Source organism: Malus domestica, chromosome 01, assembly GCF_042453785.1.
Source record: "Malus domestica chromosome 01, GDT2T_hap1".
NCBI lineage: Eukaryota > Viridiplantae > Streptophyta > Magnoliopsida > Rosales > Rosaceae > Malus > Malus domestica.
This window is the reverse complement of record NC_091661.1, coordinates 24236965-24247751: the sequence shown is the minus strand read 5'-3', so window position 1 is coordinate 24247751 and position 10787 is coordinate 24236965. Positions and strand designations below refer to the sequence as shown.

Below are 10787 nucleotides of genomic sequence, written 5' to 3'. Positions count from 1 at the left end.
TCTTCATCTGCCCTTCTCTGGAAGTACCTTTCCTCCATCCGGGAATGGTGTATTTAGCTGATGTTGACGCACAAGGTAATGTATCAATTTCACTTGAAGCTTAGTTGTAGTTTCGGGCTTAGTCAAGTGTGATACAAACCCTATAGTAGGAGTCCCCCAAGTCGCCGAGCTAGGAGATCTACCGAAAGAGGTGACAAACAAGGTAAGCAGTCAAACTTCCAAGTAAGCAACCCAGGATCAGAGGTTTGACTTCGGCTTCCGGTTGATTGTTCTCCTTCTCCTTGTCTCTCATTCAACTGCCAGGATAAGGAGAAGCAAATGGATAAGAGATGATATGAGATACTTTTGCTTTTGAAGAAGTAACTTTCCACATGCTTATTCTTGAACTGTGCTGGAGGGTTTTCTGGTGCCCTTCAGAGTATAAGGCCGACTCAAAAATTTGAGGGTCAAAACAAGTCCATCAAATCTAGAGTACGTTCGACCTTGATGATATGGGATACTTTTGCTGTTGACGGAATAATGAATGTGGTATGGAAAGGTGTCGTGCTGTAGTGATCTGTTTCAGCTCACCGTTGAACCTTCTGCTTCAATCTTTTGCATGGCAGAAGTGGTGTGCAACCTTTGCATTTAAATGGTCCTTCAGAACATTCCTTCATAGTGACTCATCCACGCTTGGCAGCTTCAGTGTAAAGAGCCAATATCTGATCAACTGTCATGAGGTATTTGCCGGTGGAATTCGTGACCTTGACAGCAGTTGAGGATGAGTACTCGAGAGCAATGCTAAGTAAGCAACCAGGCAAAGGCTCCAGGCAGTCAGTTCCAAATTGGAGGTTTGATTTCAGGTTCCGACTGACTGCTCTCTTTCTCCTTGTCCTGCAGGTGTGGACAAGGACAAAGACAAAGATAGGGAGAAAGCATGATATGGGATACTTTTGCTTTCGACCCTGATGATATGAGATACTCTTGTTCTTGGTGTGGCTTATTTGCTGAGGTATTATCGGGGGGAAATAAAGCTGAGTATTTCGAGAGGTTATGTTGAGGGTGCCTTTTCGAATGCGAGAAAGGGTTGAGCATTTTTGCAGGTTTGCCTGTCCGTTGAGGAGGGAGGTCAATGTATATAGGGATTTCCCAATAACAAGTAGTAATGCTATTCCTTTACCCTTCTTGGTCACAGCAATGTAGTGGGAGTTGCCAGCTTCACGTGTTTTAATTTTGTCAGAGCACTTTGAAAAAGTGGTATGTGGTATCTGGAAAGCTGATATTACGTGTGAAGATTACAGACAAGCTTTATCTAAGGAAATCTGGCTCTCGAAGTTCTGAGAGTTGTGCCTCTTCAGTTTTCGAACAAGCAATCCCGTCGAGGATCTGACTCTCGAGATTCGGAAAGCGGTGCTACTCCGGTTTTTGAGAAAGTAATTATGTTGGGAGTCTTTTCTCGAATGTGAGTAAAGGTTGGACGTTCTTGCCAACCTGTCTTGCCGCAAAACACAGAGGTCGACACACATAGGGACTTTCCAGTTGTCAAGCAGTGGTGCTGTTCCTTTACCCTTATGGGTAATAGTAGGGTAGCTGGAACTTCGAAATTCTCGTGCCTAAACTTTGTCAGAGATCTTTGACAAAGTTATATGTGGTACCCGAGGAGTTGATGGTGCATATGGAGAGCGGTGATTGAACAGTAAGATTCACGTGCTTTTTACTTCACCAGAAATCTTCGACAGATTGCCCGTAATTTTCGCAAAGCTGATTGTGCATGTGACAGGTGCTGACGAGGCTGAAAAAGCAGGTGCTTCTTCGATTTCTGAGATCGGCCCTCGTGGTCTCTGAGCAGCCCAGCTTTTGAGAAAGCAAACGCCTCTTCGATTTCTGAGATCGGCCCTCGTGGTCTCTGAGCAGCCCAGCTTTTGAGAAAGCAAACGCCTCTTCGATTTCTGAAGCTCCGTCGAGTGCAGATTTTTATAGAGGCTGGCATTAAGTTCCACAGCACACCTGAATCTCTACCAGTAGAAGCTCATTTCTTGCACTTCTAAGATCTTGATTTGTCTGACCTCTTCCTTCTTCAACACATTTGAAAATGTCTGGACCCTCCGACCGTCGTTTTGACCTGAACCTTGGAGAAGAGACAGCCACGCCTTCTCCAGACAACATATGGCGCCCATCCTTCATATCCCCTACTGGTCCTCTTACCGTTGGGGATTCTGTGATGAAGAATGATATGACCGCTGCAGTGGTGGCCAGGAACCTTCTCACTCCCAAAGATAACAGACTACTTTCCAAACGGTCTGATGAGTTGGCTGTTAAGGACTCTCTGGCTCTTAGTGTTCAGTGTGCAGGTTCTGTGTCTAATATGGCCCAACGTCTATTTGCTAGAACCCGCCAAGTTGAATCATTGGCTGCTGAAGTGATGAGTCTCAAACAGGAGATTAGAGGGCTCAAGCATGAGAATAAGCAGTTGCACCGGCTCGCCCATGACTATGCTACAAACATGAAGAGGAAGCTTGACCAGATGAAGGAATCTGATGGTAAGGTTTTACTTGATCATCAGCGGTTTGTGGGTTTGTTCCAAAGGCATTTATTGCATTCGTCCTCTGGGGCTGTACCTGGTAATGAAGCTTCAAATGATGAACCTCCAATGCCTCCTCCTTCTGGGGTTTTGTCAAGTACTGAGGCTCCGGATAACCACCCTCCGGTGCTTTCTCTTTCTGGGGCTCTACCGACTGCTGAGACTTCCCCTAAGCAACCTTTGTGAAGGCTCCCTTTTGTTTGTTTATTTTGACTCATGTATATGTACATATTTGTGGCTTATCGAAAATATTAATAAATAAGCTTTGCTTCATTTCAATATATTGTGTTAAATACACCAAAGCCTTCTTCATAAAGTTCTTTGAATTTTTGCTTTTGTTGAAACCTGTATTGTTGAAGCTTTGTGAGTAAAGCATGTAGTTTGAGGTAGTGTTCCCTTAATTTCCCGAGTGAGGAAAACTTCTCGGTTGGAGACTTGAAAAATCCAAGTCACTGAGTGGTTGTGAGACTGCCGAGTATTAAGGTGCAGTAGCATATGGTGGGAGTCCCCCAAGTCTTCAGGCGAAGAGAGTTGCCGAATGAGGTGTCTCGCTTGTTACTAATTTTGTCAAAGTAACGAATCCTTGTTTCGATGTCACACATTCGCATATGCCTTATCTAAAAATATTTCCAACTTTTGTGTGTTTGATGCTGCATGCTATTGACTAGACAAGATCAAGTGCAATTAGTAGCTTTTCTCTCTTTTTCATCTTTTCTTTGGTGGAATTGCTTTTCGTTTCCACTAATCAGCCTGAGTGGATGCAAGATAACACCATTCTCTACAGCTCAGATCGCAAAGTCGTCTTCATGAAAGTTGTTCCTTATCTTGTGAACTACAACATCTCCAAATTTGAGATCCATCGGAGTAGTACAACTCCAGAAATTCAGGTATGATGAGTAACTGTTCATCAATTTTCTGTTAACCCGTCAGACTTGTTGTGAGCTTCTAAACTCCATTTTTTCTTGTTCATCTCAACATACTTTCTTCATCGAAGTTGTTCCTCACCTTGTCAGCTACAACATATCCAAATTTGAGATCCATCGGAGCAGTACAAATCCAGAAATTCAGGTATGATGAGTGACTGTTCATCATTTTTCTGTCAACCTGTCAGACTTGTTGTGAGCTTCGAAACTCCATTTTCTCTTGTTCAGATCAACATACTTTCTTCATCGAAGTTGTTCCTTAACTTGTGAACTACAACATATCCAAATTTGAGGTCCCTCGGAGCAGTATAACTCCAGAAATCCAGGTATGATGAGTGACTGTTTATCATTTGTCTGTCAACCCGTCAGATTTGTTGTGAGCTTTGAAACTATATTTTCTCTTGCTCAGATCAGCATGCTTTCTTCATTGAAGTTGTTCCTCAGCTTGTGAACTACAACATATCCAAATTTGAGATCCCTCGGAGCTATATAACTCAAGAAATTCAGGTATGATGAATGACTGGTTATTATTTTTGTGTCAACCCGTCAGATTTGTTGTGAGCTTCGAAACTCCATTTTCTATTGTTCAGATCAGCATGCTTTCTTCATTGAAGTTGTGCCTCATCGTCTCTTTCATAACATATCAAAAATTCAGAATGAACTAATGGTTAAATATTTCCAGATCTTCGAAACATCATAGCAGCTTCGAAATCTGCAAGAATCCGACTGTCATGTTTGGAGCTTCAACACTTTAATTTCCGTCGCTCAAACAGAAATGGTTCCTTCTTGAAAGTTGTTCATATGCTCAAAAACTATAGGGTGTCCAAAATTCAGCTCCATTGGAGAAGAGCAGAGGTTGCAGAAATTTGATAGATGAAAGGAGGCGGAAGAGGGAGAGAGAGAAAAAGTCTCTTGGGTTGGATTTCTATTTTGGGGCAGATTCTAAGTTTTGTAGCACCTTCATTATTGATGAATTGCTTGTACTTTTGTCCATTATGAAACTTGGGACTTTGGCTTGTTGTTGGATCTATTATAATATGTTTGGAAACATATACATAATTGCTTGTTTGGTTATGACAGGGATGTTGTGGGTGTAGAACAAAACAAATGTTTGTGTTGACCTGTGTTTTTGTACAAGTTCAAGGGCATCTTGGGTTTTGTGAACAAAATTTGTTTATTTGGAGCAAGGTTTTGTGTTGAAGCTTTGTAGGTGAAGCTTTGGTGTTGAAGCTTTCTAGGTGAAGCTTTGATGGTGAAGCTTTCTGGGTGAAGCTATGTAGGTGAAGCTTTCTAGGTGAAGCTTTTTTAGGTGAAGCTTTGTAGGTGAAGCTTTTTTAAGTGAAGCTTTTCGGGTGAAGTTTTTTGGGTGAAGCTTTGTGGGTGAAGCTTTTTAGGTGAAGCTTTGTGGGTGAAGCTTTTTTAGGTGAAGCTGTTTGGGTGAAGCTTTTTGGAGGTGAAGTTTTTTTTGGGTGAAGCTTTTTTAGGTGAAGCTTTTTGGGTGAAGCTTTGATGGTGAAGCTTTGATGGTGAAGCTTTGTAGATGAAGCTTTGTAGATGAAGCTTTCGAGGTGAAGCTTTGATGGTGAAGCTTTGTAAGTGAAAGTATGTAGAGGGAGCTTTCTAGGTGAAGCTTTTTTAGGTGAAGCTGTGTAGGTGAAGCTTTTTTAAGTGAAGCTTTTCGGGTGAAGTTTTTTTTTGGGTGAAGCTTTTTTAGGTGAAGCTTTTTGGGTGAAACTTTTTGGATGAAGCTTTTTGGGTGAAGTTTTGGAGGTGAAGCTTTTCGGATGAAGCTGTTTTTTTTTTTTTTTTTTTTTCTTTTTTTTTTTTTTTTTTTTTTGGCGCTTGACACGGTCTTCATTTGCTTGTTTTGTAGTGACTGTGGAAGACGGATTGCTTTCTGATTGAGAAGGGTTCCGGCATCGCTTTGCACCATCTTCATGTGGGTAATATAGGAACTTCCTTATGTTTTGATCATGCATGTAGTGATAGAATTTGTTTCTTCTTATTGTAGATGTCAGAGTCTGGAAGTTCTAGTGATGAGGGCTCTTCTAGCTTTAGCTCTAAGTCTGAGTCTGCAATGTCGGAGTCTTCAGGGTCTTTGTTAGAGTCCTGTACTAGAGAAACATTGGATGATCTTCCCAACCGTCAAACTTTAGCTATTGCTAGTTCTTCCTCCATGGCGTTGGGTGAGGGGGTTTCTCCTGATATGTCTTTGCCTCGGCGGAGGCATGGTTATAAGCCTGCGCCATCACCTCAGAGTAAGTCTTCCAAGTATTGGCATTGATCATGTATTTAAAGAAACAATCACGTAGGCCTGCCGTGAAGGCTTTGAGGGCAGTCTTGTCGTCTGCCTCGGCACACCGGGAGTATTCATGGCTGAAGCGGCCAGCATACATACGTAATGACTCGTCTGGCCTCTGGCGGATAGTGTACAGGTCATCTGCAGAGTGCAAGCGATCGGTTTGGAAAATGTGTTGGGAAACAAATAGTTTCCTCAATTCCTCAAATGAGTCTACCGTCTCAGGTGTAAGACGACAATACCAATTTAGAGCTCCGCCAGAGAGGGTGGAGGGGAAGAGAAGACATCGCTCTTCGTCGGTGTGCATCCGGTATGCCATGGTGGACTCAAAGAGGTTAAGGTGCTCAATCGGGTCCTCTTTTCCAGTATAAAGTTGCAAGCCAAGCTTCTGCTTTGTCTTTGCTTGAAGGGGGGTGTTGAGGATCCTCCTTGTAAGAGGGCCAGGCCTGGGTTGGTTCCAGTCAGGTATTTCAGCCTGACGTTCAGCCTTCAACTTGTTTACTTCCTCAAGAAGTTGTAGGACAAGGGGGTCCTGAGCGGAGTTATGTGCCACTGGAGCTTTCTTTCGTAAATCTCCATCTCCTCTTGGAATTAGGAAGGTTTGATCAAGGGCATGTGATTTTTCCCTGGACTCGCTGTACTGGCTTCCAGGGTATGTCTGTCGGAACACCTCTGAGTCCCCTGTACCCTCATGTCTCTCTAGGACTTGTTGCACCTTCCCCAAGTTGGTGGCCAGCTCGGGCCGTGGCAGGGGACCGAGTCTCTCAGAAATCCTTGGGTCATTGATCTTTGAGCTTATATGGATGGAATTCTCTCGACGTTGCTTCAGGAAATCCCGACAATCGCGAAAGACGGCTTTCGATCCTTCTGCCCCTTCAGCAAAGAGGTGTCTCCCTCCGCTTCTCATGGTTCGGGTCGAAGCAACTGGGTTAAGAGAATCCTCATGTTGATTATCAAATCGAGGGGTAATTTGTTCCCTATCAGGGATATCTATGTCGAATGCATGTGACCCTCCATGTTGGAGGGCACCCAGTTGATGGTTGACTTCCACGGGGGCAACAAGCTCGCGTGTCTGAGCTTGCCTAGCTTCGTGAAGTGTCTCGAAGAGCTTCTCATATTGCTCCTGGAGGACCTCATTCCTCATTGCTATCTTGTTGTTCTGAGCTTCCAACTCATCGACTTTAGCTTGAAGAAGAACTCATTTTCCTTCATTCTTTCGTTGTTTCGCACTATGTGCAAGGGGGGTGTCATTCTGTGTGCTGTGGCTTCCTTCGCTTCCCATGCTGGAGAGGGATGCCTGATCAAAAGAAAGTGTACGAATGATAGAAACCAGCTTGACACAGCTGAAGAGAGTAGGAATAAGTGTCGTTTCCCACAGACGGCGCCAAATGTTGATGCACAAAATCAGCAAAGACTTTGGTACAACAGAAAGTGTCAGGTTTTGTGACCTTCGCTTGGTTGCTTCGGTCACTAGTGAGGATAAGTACGTAAATGAATAGAGACAGAGAAGCAAACACAGGATGTACGTGGTTCACCCAGATTGGCTACGTCCACGGAGTAGAGGAGTTCTTATTAGTAGTGAAGGGCTTACACAAGTACAAGGGATCAAGCTCTCAATTTAGTGAGTTCTTGTGAATGATTTAACACAAATGGCATTAGGCAATATTGTGGGGGAATGACCCCTATTTATAGAAAAACTTGTAGCTTTGTCACATTGACATGTGTCATGTTATGATTGGTTCTTGATGTCGACACGTGCTGCGCTCTGATTGGCTTCTAATCTTGACACGTGTCGAGTAGTGATTGGCCTCCTGGTCGGAGGGGAACTCTTCTGGGTCCTTGACAGTATAGCGTTGGCCGGTGCTCGGTAGTTTCGGGATTGGTCAAGTATGGTACAAACAATCCTTATATAGCAAGCGTGCATAAAACTTTTCTAGTTTTACTCTGATTCGGGAACAAATATGAATGGCTTTTTATATACGAAGAGTAGTTACTTTTGCCTTAAAATGTTGAAATATGATTCTCTCTCCTCCTATTACCATTCTTTTTTCTCCCCTTCTCTCACATTTTTTTGTCTTTTTCTCTATATAAAAAATTTGTAGCTTAATTGTAACCGATTAAATAAAAAAAGAGGAAGAAAAGACTAGGAGAAATGTTATTGGCGCTCCAAAAATTTCATTCTACACTCCTCATAAGTGTATTTTTCTTTCCGAATATAAAAAGTTTGAAATGTAAAATAAGATTTTTACAATTCCCAAAACTAGAGAGGGATTAGAAATGAAGAGAATGATGTTCCTAAACGCTTTGTAGCTGTGGCTCGTCAATCATCATAACACAATAAATAAGTAACAAATAATACAACAAATGTCTTCCTTTGACTTGAGTGCAATTATCTTGATTAATTAATAATTTAATCTCACACTTGACTTGTTGTCGCTGCTTTAGTGGGCTTCTCTGATCAGCCAATGCGTCACAGCGGCCCCCCTTTGGAATAGAAATTGGTCTTTGTAAGGATATGGAGCATTTTTTAATCATGTCTGTTTATCGTATATTGTGCGGTTAAAAATTATTTTAATTTTTTTTATTTAAAATTGAATTTAAATAGTACTTGACAAAAACTGATCACATGATGTACGATGAACAGATGTGATTGAAAGATTCTCCGGATTCTCACAAAGAGGATATGAAAAGGATCCTCATTCTAGAAATTGTATCTTAATTGTTGGTAGGCTCCTTTTGCGAAATTTTTCAATATGCACGAAGTCTTCATATACAAGTGAAGAAAAAAAAAATATCTTTTCAAATGTTTTTTCACTTGTATAATGACATGGTCCATAACATGACGTATATACTTGTATTATAAGCACACTAAAAAACCTCTCTTTCTATTGGCACCCAAACTCTTAAAAATTTCTTAAAACAAAATGTACCTTTTCTTTTTTTGAGCAAACGGTATTATCTACGCTAAAGGGTAGGGGTGAGTTTAGCCTTACAATGAGTTAGTAATAATGTTGTTCAAATTCACTTTTGACGAGAATCAAACCTAAGACATCTCAGTTACAAGTAAAGAAAAATACTATTAGACCGTAGTACTAAGTGGTAAATCTACCCTTTTTATATAAAAGAAAATGCATGAAAATGACCATAAAAACTAAAATATTCTTTGAATTTAATTGGTGTACAAGTTAAGAGAAAGTGATGAAGTATCATAAAAGTCCCCATTTCGTACGGACAGAACAAGTGGGTAGAAAGTAGAAAGTAGAAAAATTAGAAATAGACAGTCAAATATTTATTTTGATTTGTCTATGGGGTCAAAATATTAGGCTGTCATAAAATTTAATAAATCAAAATATTCAGCCAGATCAATTATTCTGTAAAAAAACTATAAACAATGTCAAGAACAACAATGAAATCTTATCTCACTAAATAGGGTGCTTTGTATAATTCTAGAACGATTGGGATTGGTTTTGCACCAAATCTTCCGCTAACTGCAACTGCAAGTACTCCATGTCTTTTTATAAAGTCCATTTCCAAATCTTTCTAGGTATTCTTTTATCCTTTTACCTCGAGTCTCTAAAAATAAATAACTTGATTTTTCCATGTCAGTAAAAAAATATATATTACAGAAAATTTAACATTTTCGAAACAAATATTCGATTGATGAAGAATTTGAGCCAAATAAAGAAAAAAATAGTAGTCAAGGCCGTTACATAGTGTGAAATGGATGAATTTTTACGTAGAAAAAAAGGCCAAGAAAATTAGTCAATGTTTGACTTTTTCTTCAGCCTTAGCTTAAAGTTTAGACTTTCCAAAAGGTGCAAAAGATATGTTAAATATTTTGATTTAATTTTATAAATATATAATTGTGATTAGATATTGATTAAAGTCTGTATGTTTGGTAATCCTTCACCTCATGCTAATATTTAATTTTAATTAATCTTGTGCTCAGCTAACTCCCCTAATCAAATTTCTGATCCAAAATATTATATGGATAAATAAATATTATTAAAGGACAGGCCATAGGCACGTAAAATAGGGGTCGCATTTAGAATATGAGCAACGATGGCAACTCACGAGAGATATGGCTCTGGGCGACTGTCCATGCTTTTTCGGACAGACAAAGTATAAGTCAACGATGCCAACTACCTCATCGATTCATCGTAAGCTGAAAATTCTTACGTACAATCGAAGATACGCTAGGCTTAGTTCCCTGATACGTAATTTGATCTTATAATGTACGTAGTTCGGTCATATGATCAAGATCATTTGTATTAACGACTCACGACCGCATTCTAAACATAAACGACTGAGCCTAATATTCATTTTTTGTTTCATTGTAATCACAACATTCATGCATGCATTGTATGAATAATATCTTTGCAAGATATTGGATCTTGTGAAACTCATTAAAAGAGTCACAAATGTTTTGGTGTCACATCCGCCGTTGGTCAATATAAACATGAACCCCTAATGGAAAGTGGTCCCTTTAGACTGACAAGATAAGGATCGGCCTAACTAAAGCAATTCGAGGATCTGAATTCAACAAGAAGGGAAAATCTTTGGCTCCTCAAAGTGGAATGAGTCATTTTTATTTTCCCTAGTTACATCAATCAGCTTCCTTCGATAATATTTATCACTTAATCATAAAAGAATACGTATCTTTGAGTACAACCGAGAATCTTCTATATCTAAGATTTTAAGCTCAGCTATCACGTGTAACTCAATGCAACAATGACAGTAGATCATTTTGAGCTTTGATTTAGACATGTATACATTAACGGCTCATAGTCACGCATACGAGTGCAGTCTAGCATTCATGTTCATTTCATTGTAATTACAACGTTCATGCATTGTATGAGTAATATCTTTGGAAGATATGGGAAGTTGTGAAAGCTCGTTACAAAAGTCACAGCAAGTGGCAGAGAAGAGGAAATGTTTCAGTGTCATATGCCACAAGTCAACTTCAAAATCTGTATAAATAATTTCGGGGGCACCACACGAATAA

General features: G+C 40.3%; 1 long non-coding RNA gene across 2 annotated transcripts; it reads left to right on the top strand.

The window, feature by feature from the left end:
- Nucleotides 1-3314: 3314 nt before the first annotated feature.
- On the top strand, nucleotides 3315-4499 carry LOC139197557 (uncharacterized). Of its 2 annotated transcripts, XR_011583039.1 has the most exons (5): nucleotides 3315-3447; nucleotides 3555-3628; nucleotides 3712-3809; nucleotides 3893-3990; nucleotides 4166-4499. It is a non-coding gene; the product is annotated as an uncharacterized lncRNA (long non-coding RNA). The 2 variants fall into 2 exon arrangements; XR_011583038.1 differs by having other exon boundaries at nucleotides 3443-3628.
- Nucleotides 4500-10787: the final 6288 nt, after the last annotated feature.